General features: G+C 37.9%; 1 protein-coding gene across 1 annotated transcript in view; it reads left to right on the top strand.

The window, feature by feature from the left end:
- Window positions 1-1,217: 1,217 nt before the first annotated feature.
- RPGRIP1 (RPGR interacting protein 1) overlaps window positions 1,218-8,567 on the top strand; it is a 67,688-nt gene continuing 60,338 nt past the window's right edge. Inside the window, exon 1 of the mRNA XM_053660772.1 lies at window positions 1,218-1,263. The gene's annotated coding sequence lies outside the window, so the exon portion shown is untranslated. The remainder of the gene's footprint in view (window positions 1,264-8,567) is intronic.

Genomic DNA, 8,567 nt, shown 5'->3' with positions numbered 1-8,567 from the left:
AAAAAAAAAGATTTTACTTACTTATTTTTAGATAGAAGGGAGGGACAAAGAGAGGGAGAGAAACACCTATGTGCAATTGGCTGCCTCCCACATGCCCCCAACTGGGGACCTGGCCCATAACCCTGGCACGTGACCTGACTGGAAATGGAACTGGCGACCTTTTGGTTCATAGGCTGGCACTGAGTTCACTGAGCCACACCAGCCAGGGTATTTCCTCCACTATTTTATTTTATATTTTATTTTATTTATTTTATTTTATTTTAATTTTATTTTATTATTTGACATGGTGTAGGGAAGTCAAACAGGGTCCATTAAATAATTTTTCACCTTCCTGGGAAGCCCTGCATTTCATGTCAGTAAGCAGAATGGGAACTTTCCCGATGCACGCAATGAATCCATGAAAGAGAGAATTTCATATAATAGTTGAGAACATTTTCCACTTAATATATAATTGAAGGTAGTGACTAGCCATGCAGGATTTTAAAGAACATCTAATTTTCAAGTATCAAGTCCTATTGTGGTATAATTACATCCCAATGTTGGGTTTAGAAACTATAGTTACAGTAAAATGGGACATACACGTTCTTTTACTTGAGAGGATTCTGACACGTGTGGATTGAGTAGACCCACTGATCCCACCAATGGAACAGGGTTTGTTCTCTTCAGAGAGATCTCAGGGCTCCAGAAGATTTCTTCCCATTGTTACCCTTCAGGGACTGATTTAAAGAACATTCTCCTGCCCTGGCCAGGTTGCTCAATTGGTTGAAGCATCATCCCACACGCCAAATTGTTGTGGGTTTGATTCCCTGTCAGGGCACATCCCCAGTTCATGGAGTCCCAGTCAGGGTGCATGCGGGAGGCAACTGATTGATTTATCTCTCTTTCTCTTTCTCTCTCTCTCAAATCAATAAACATATCCTTGAGTGAGGTTAAAAAAAAAAGTAAAGATCATTTGCCCAATACCAACAAATTTCTATTAATTACAAATGAACCAAATCTATTTTCAGCTTTAGTTTTAGTTGAGAAGTTGGTATGTTAAGGAATCTTTTAGCTGTTTTCTCCAACAACAATATGCATAGAGAAAAGCCCTGAAGAGCCTTCAAGCCCTGATCTACAAAGAGTTAACATCTTAAGAGCTAAAAAGAACTGTATTAACTCCTCTCTTAATAAGCCAGGCAGACAAGAGGATTCTGTACTACTAGAGGTCACCACAAAAGTCAGAGAAAAGAATTGTAGAGAGCTCTCTGGGAGCAGCAAAAAACTGTAAGTCTATATTTAATACATATTTATGGTCTCTCATTTCTTTCCATGGTGTGTTTTTGAGAACAGTGAAATAAGTGTATTCATTTTGTATTGTACCACAAATATCCCAGGTATCAGGCACATTACTAGGTCATCTTTAATCCTGTCACTGTCTTTACTCCATCCCACGCCCAACTAACTGTAAAGTCTTTTGATTTTCCTTCCTCGAGGTCTCTGTGATCCATCCCACTCTGCCAGCCCCCAGCCACTATCCTTTCTAGTTCAAAGACTCTGGCTTGAATCATGGCAATATCCCTGGACACTCCTCCTCTGTGCCAGTATTTCTGACTCATTAATCGCAGATGAATCTTCTTGAGTTTTAATTTTAGTGCTCTTGTGCTCAAAATGCATACATTTCCTGGCCATTTTGACAGAATAAATAAAAGACCTGTAATATAAATGCAAGGTCTTCCAAAACATGCACTTAAATTTTCACAACTCTTTCTCAAACTCATCATGCCTACCCGCTATTGTGCAAGACCACTCTGCTTTTTGCCCCATCCCTGACTCTGTTCCAACTGTCCTTTTTGTAAGGAACATTTAGTATCTCCACATGCCACACCCTTTCCCAGACTACAACAACCGTCCCTCCATAATATTTTATTTGATCCTTCAAGTGAATATGAATCTCAGTCTTCCTTTCCACTCACACTTTGTTTTGTTCTGCTCTGATTGATTTGATATATATTTACCTTATAGCTAAACATGTGCTCTTCTCATTTTTCTCTTAATTATTCACTTCCTAGAGCAAGGGCTCTATTTTTCTTCTTGTAGCAACTGAAAAAAAAATGGACACACAGTAATGTTTGTCAAATTAAGTTCAGTCCAAATTGCAGGAGTTCTTATCATCACTTTGGAGCATTCATACAATGCACACTGCAATAACAGAGCCTGCTCTACTCCCTAAAGCTTCTCTTTAGCTCTACTCCAAGTTTCTTCCTCAGTGCTTATCTTTTATTTTCCTCTAACCTCTTATGTAAGGTTGGCTCCGCCTAGTTCCCTAGCTCACTGGAAAACCATGTTCTTTAAGGGTCTCTTCCTAATCAGTCTCTTTCTTCCCCCAGAACTTTGACTAGGAGGAGCCCAACTGCAGTCTCCCTTTCAGAAACTTGAGTATTCATTGGGACTTTTAACATTAACTCCTTGTACAAGGAGACTTGATTTCCTAGTCCATAATAAATTAAAGTGTTAAAAGTGTACTTCTCACAGGCCTACTTAGTCCTTGAATTTTTAAAGGACAGAAATATTTTGGGCAGCATGATTTCCTATACTCTGTTAAAATGCTACTGACATTTCTTTAAGCAGATTTATCACCTGATTTTTTTTCTTCTCCTCTCTCCTACTCAAATCTGTGTTCTTGTGGGGTAGAGGGATTGATTTAAAACTTTGTAAAGTAATTAAAACAAGTTGTAAAAAGAAAAACAATTTCTATCACAATTCAATGTTATAATACTATATCTGCTGAAAATTATTATATACCTGCAGGTACAAGGTACTGTACTGGGTACTATCTATACCAAGATATCCTCAAAAGGGCTTATAGACTATTAAAGAGACCACATGATGTATCAGCACTATAAGGAGCTGACTCACATTAACCAATGCATACAAAAAACATATAGTATATAATAATATAAACCATTAACTTATACTGATACATACAGCATAGAATTATCAATTCACCAGAGACTAGTTCAGTGGAAACAACAAAATTAGCCAGCATTTAGCTGGTATGGAGCCTCTATGAAGTGCCAAGCATTATGCTCAGCTTTTTATAGGCATTATCTCAGTTGATCTTCATCAATATTATATAAAGAGAGTATTTTTCCCTATTGAATAGCTAAAAAACTAAAAGGTGGTTAAGTCACTTGTCCATTGTCACACAGCAAAGGAAGGATACCAATCCATGTCTTTCTTATTCCTAGGCTCTTGGTCACAGCCACTATTTACAATTCATCCTCTTCACATTTAAATAGAAGTGAGTATAAAATCAGAGTAAGGCTACATAATTTTAATTGCTGGTGTCATCAAGCTGGCTTTATGCCTGTATCAGTAGTAAAGGGTTACTCTCCACCCTCACTCACCGGCCCTTGTCCCAGGGCACTGCAACTTTGAGTATCAATTCTGCAAGGGAATTCTTTCAGCCTTTCATTCCATTGAGTTAACATACCTGATGAATCCTCCTTTCTTACATCTGCTGTCCACTCCTTTTTTCCCTGAGAAACTAAATCTGGCTGTTGTTGGATTTTGGATGTTTCTTCAACACACCTTCACTGACAGTCTGTCCTGGGTTTCCTTTTATGACATTCTTATAAACTCCACTTCATTCTTAGAACTTCTTTGACTTCAGCATTAATGGTATTTTTCAGCTGCTCCACAGTAGTATATAGCTTTGGTGGTATATTTTGGAAGAATTATAACCAACAGTCTTTCCTGGGCCAGATATTAAATAACTACAGCATCTCTTCGCCCACTACCACTCCATTTTTGCAAATGGCTTCAGATCCAGAGAGCCAAACCTGCAATGCAGTTACTTCTCCTTTCTCCTTCATGATACTTCTCTACAGAAGGAGGATGAGAAGACAGAGTAACTTAGTAAAACTGCAAAAGCTACCTTAAATGTGAGATTTCCTTGAAAACAAAGTGGTCTCCTTGGTTGCTTTTATTCTGTTTTAATTCTAGAATTATTATCTAACATGTGAGAATACATCAATTTTTGCATAATTGTTCAGCTTTCTTAAAATAGACATGCTATGAAATCTGTATAGATCCATTTAAAATTACATCACTGGAAAGATATTCTCCACTTATTGGGATTTAAAAAAATGAAACATTATAGAACAGAATATGAATGACCCAATTCAAGTTATTTGGAAAGTAGATCAACAAAATGTTAATGTTTTCTCCCAGTGGTAGAATATCATGTTTTTTACCTTTTTTTATATTCCTCTGTTTGTTTAAAACAAGTTTGTGAACAGTCTTCTCAGTTCACAAGTCAAGCCAGCTTCAGAAAAAAGGGGGAATTTGTTGCACAGGATACAGGACCCTCCTATAGAACAGAAGGACAGGAGCAGAGACAGGCTATGGAAAAGATGGAAATCAAAAACAGAAAAATTTCAACACTTTTGGACTCATCTCAGCCAGTCAATGTCATTCTTTCTTGATTTGTTTATTTATTCATTTATTCATGTATTCTCCATATATTTGCTGGGTGCCTAATATGTTCTAGGAGCTGTTTAGGTACTGGGAAATAGAAATTAACAGTATAAACCAATTTTCTCCCTCCAAAGTCCTTATGTTTTCGTGAAAGGAGATAACCAAGAAACATGTGTGGAAAATGAAGGTAGTTTCTGAGTATGGTAAATGTTACAACGGTAAATAAATAGGGCAGTATGACAGTAGGACTCACTTTAGTCATGAAGGTCAGAGAAAGTCCGCTTGGCAGAAGAAAAGATCCTGAGAGACTGAACTAGCCCTGGAAAGAGCAAGGAAAGAGCATTCCAGCAACCTACAAAGGGCCTGAGGCAAGCAGGAGCTTGATGTCTGGGGGAGCAGAGAGGAGCTTGATGTCTGGGGGCCTGTGGCCATGGAATGCAGTGAACTAGAAGGTGTAATCTGAGAAACAGAAGGAAGGTCAGATGGTAGAGAGCTCTGTAGGCCACAATAAGGAGTTTCTATTTTATTTTAAAGCTTTTATTTATTCATTTTTAGAGAGAGGAGAAGAGAAGGAGAAAGAGAGGGAGAGAAACATCAATGTGTGGTTGCCTCTTGAGCGCCCCATACTGGGGACCTGGCTGGCAGCCCAGGCATGTGCCCTGGCTGGGAATGGAACTGGAGACCCTCTGGTTCGAAATCCACACTCAATCTGCTGAGCCACACCAGCCAGGGCCTAGATTTTAGTTTAAATGTGAAAAAAAGCCACCGGACAATTTTACGCAGGAGATGCAATGAATTAGTTGTTTTATTAAGATCAATCTGGTATTTCAGGGAGATTCAGTGGGAGAGGGATAGAGAGCAGAAAATGGGAGGAGCATTAGGAAAACATGGTATTGAAGTTGAAGAGACAGAGATAGCTTGAATTATAGTGATAGCTGTGGAGATAATGTGATGTTTTTTAGAAAGTACCTAGAGGATTTGGTAACGAATAACAGAAGGGAGAAATCAAGGCTTTGGGAACTGGTAGGTTAGTAATGCCATTTAAAAAGGTAAAGACTGGGAGATCATGTTTGAGAGAGAAAGCAAAATTTCTGTGTGAGACAGGTGAGTTTAAAATACCTAGTGGTCATGCAAGAGGAAATATTTAAAAGAGAGGAAGATCAGCAAATTTGAAAGACAGGGCTGGAGATAAAAATTTTGGAAACAATAGCACACACACACACACACACACACACACACACACACCATTTAAAGCCAGGATATTAGACACTGTAATCCAGAAACAGAGTGCTGACCAAGGTGTAAAGTGACTTTACAAATAGATTTCCCTGGTAAATCAGGCTACAAAGCTGAATATTACCACCCTAGATCTCCCAATTTTACATAATAGTTCTAGTCATCCACTGAGGCCCCATTTCATAGCCCCATTCCAACCAACTGAGAAACAGAATCTGATTGGCCCAGCTTGGGTCACTTTTCTACCACTGGTCCGATGAACAATGACTGGGGACTGGATCAAGGAGTATAAACTGGAGATCTAGTCCCTGTAAATAGAATGCGGATGAGAGGGCAGAGGCTCATTTCCCAGAGAAAGGGAATGGTCATTGGCTTCCAGGCTGAGAAGACATTTAATGAATGATCCAAATTGAAATACATCAGTTCTATAATTAGAAAAAACTGATTTCATTTTTTAAAGTGATGTCATTATTACTATAGGCTTGGTCTTGCTCTTTGGTATAGACTGTGGTCTCATACCACCACTGCAACACTATGAGTGTCATATACCATCATGAAAGTGTTGAGAAAGTCCTGCTACAACTTAAGTATAGCCTTAAGTATAGCAGAAGGTATTCGAAAATTTTATGTAATTGGCTGGACATTTTTTTTAATTTCAGTGTCCTCTGGGACCTCTTACAGCTTGTGAACTGAGACGACATCACATCTCTTGATGAACAATACAATAAATAACCTGTTAGGGGCATAGATTCAATACCTCCCAATGGTACCACCGTCGAAAGGTAAATAGAATGCCTCAAGGTGGATGCCTTTTAAAATTAAAACAGCTCACACTCTGTTGCTGTGAGACATGTTGAACATGAACTTTACATCTGGGTATAAAATCTGCAGAAATTTAAAGGTTATTTATTTATTTTTAGAGAGAGGGGAAGGGAGGGAAAAGAGAGGGAGAGAAACACTCATGTGAGAGAAACAATGATCCATTGCCTCTTGCACGCACCCTGACTGCAGGACAGAACCTGCAACCCAGGCATGTGCCCTGACCAGGAATCTAACTGGCAATCTTTTGCTTTGCAGAATGCTGCCCAACCAACTGAGCCACACCGGTCAGGAAAAAACTTGCAGAAATGTAAAAAAAAAATTTAATTGATTTTAGAGAGACAGAGGAAGGATGGAAGGAGGGAGGGAGAGAGAAAGAAAGAAGGAAACATCCATTTGTAGTTCCACTAATTTATGCATTCATTGGTTGATCCTTATAAGTGCTCTGACTGGGGTCTGAACCCACAACTTTGGCTTATGAGGGGAATGACATTGTAACCAACTCAGCTACCTGTCCAGGGAAGAAATGTTTGCATATATGTACCAGGAGACATATACCAGAATGTTCACAGCAGCATCATTTATAGTAGTAAAAGATTGAAATAACATATGTCCATTGATCAGAAAATGAATATACATTGATATATATTCATAAAATAAAATAATAAATTTATTATGTTTGTAATAAGTTTAATTTTTACCAAGTTATAGACAGTAGAAAGCAATTATTAATACAACATTCAAAATGGTGGTCACCTCTGCAGGAAAAGGGAAATATATGGGTGAAGAACTTAGAGAGTTCTTAGTGTACTAGCAATGTTCTTCTTTCTTAAGCTGGCATTTGTTTGTGTATATGTTATTCTTCACATGTTTTATTTCCTCATTTATATGTGTTAAATAAATATAATAACATATAAAGGAACATGATTATATTATGCGTATATAATTTATGTTTTACATAATACAGAAAATATCTAGCCATGTAATATGAAAAATAGAAACATTTATTGAAGAAGATACAAGATACAAGAAACATTGTACTAGGATGATAACAACTCAGTCCCCTTCAAAGTAAACACCGTGGGACCTCACACAGTTCTCCCATCTTTGTTGATTGCAACCCTGTACATGTTCAACATTCTCAGGTGTCCTGCTTGTTGCAGGCCTTCCAGAATATGAATCACTTTCAACAGATTCTCCGCCATCTTTGCAAGGTTTGTGCCACACTTTCATTTGCACTGTAGTCATTGCATCATCCCCGAAAGCTTTCTGAATCATCCAAATAGTTTCCGCGGAGGAATGTTCAAGCTTAACACAAAATTCGATGCAGATTCATTGCTCTATTCATTCAGTCATTCTGAATGTGACAGCCGCACAGTACACAAGCTCACTCAATGATGCCTACTGCCCACGTTGACTAGTACAGGGTAATCATCATTGTTCATGCACATGCATTCCAGTCCACTCCCCTTGGCTGCCACGTTACATTGATGTCACATGAATTATTCTCGTTATATTAACAATGGCTGGACTTTTCTGGACATACTTTGTACATTATAAATAACTGTTTTGTTAGGAATAATTTACATACCATAATATTCACTTGTTAAATGTACACAATTCAGTAATTTTTACTATATTACAGAGTTGTACAGTTATCCCCACTAATTTTAGAGCATTTAATCACCCCAGAAAGAAACCCTATAGCAGACATTAATAGTGTCTGCATGCCCTGTCTCTGATAATTTCTAGTCTGCTTGCACTCTCTATAGCCTTGCTTATTTTGGACATTTTATGTAAGTGAAATCATATAATATATGGGTTTTTTTTTGGTCTGGCTTCTTTCATTTAGCATACTGTTTTCAAAGTTCATATGTGTTGTAGCATTTACCTTCCATTTTATTGCTGAATAAAATATCATTGTATGGGCATGCCACATTTTGTTCATACACTGATCAATTGATGGACATTTGGGTTGTTTTCAATTTTTGAATAATGCTGCTATGAACATCTATGTATATGTTTGTATATGGACATGATTTCATTTCTCTTAG

This window comes from Artibeus jamaicensis, unplaced genomic scaffold (assembly GCF_021234435.1).
Source record: "Artibeus jamaicensis isolate MK-2021 breed Jamaican fruit bat unplaced genomic scaffold, CSHL_Jam_final scaffold_854, whole genome shotgun sequence".
Taxonomy (NCBI): domain Eukaryota; kingdom Metazoa; phylum Chordata; class Mammalia; order Chiroptera; family Phyllostomidae; genus Artibeus; species Artibeus jamaicensis.
The sequence above is the reverse complement of the archived record's forward strand: the minus strand, read 5'-3'. Positions and strand labels throughout refer to the sequence as shown.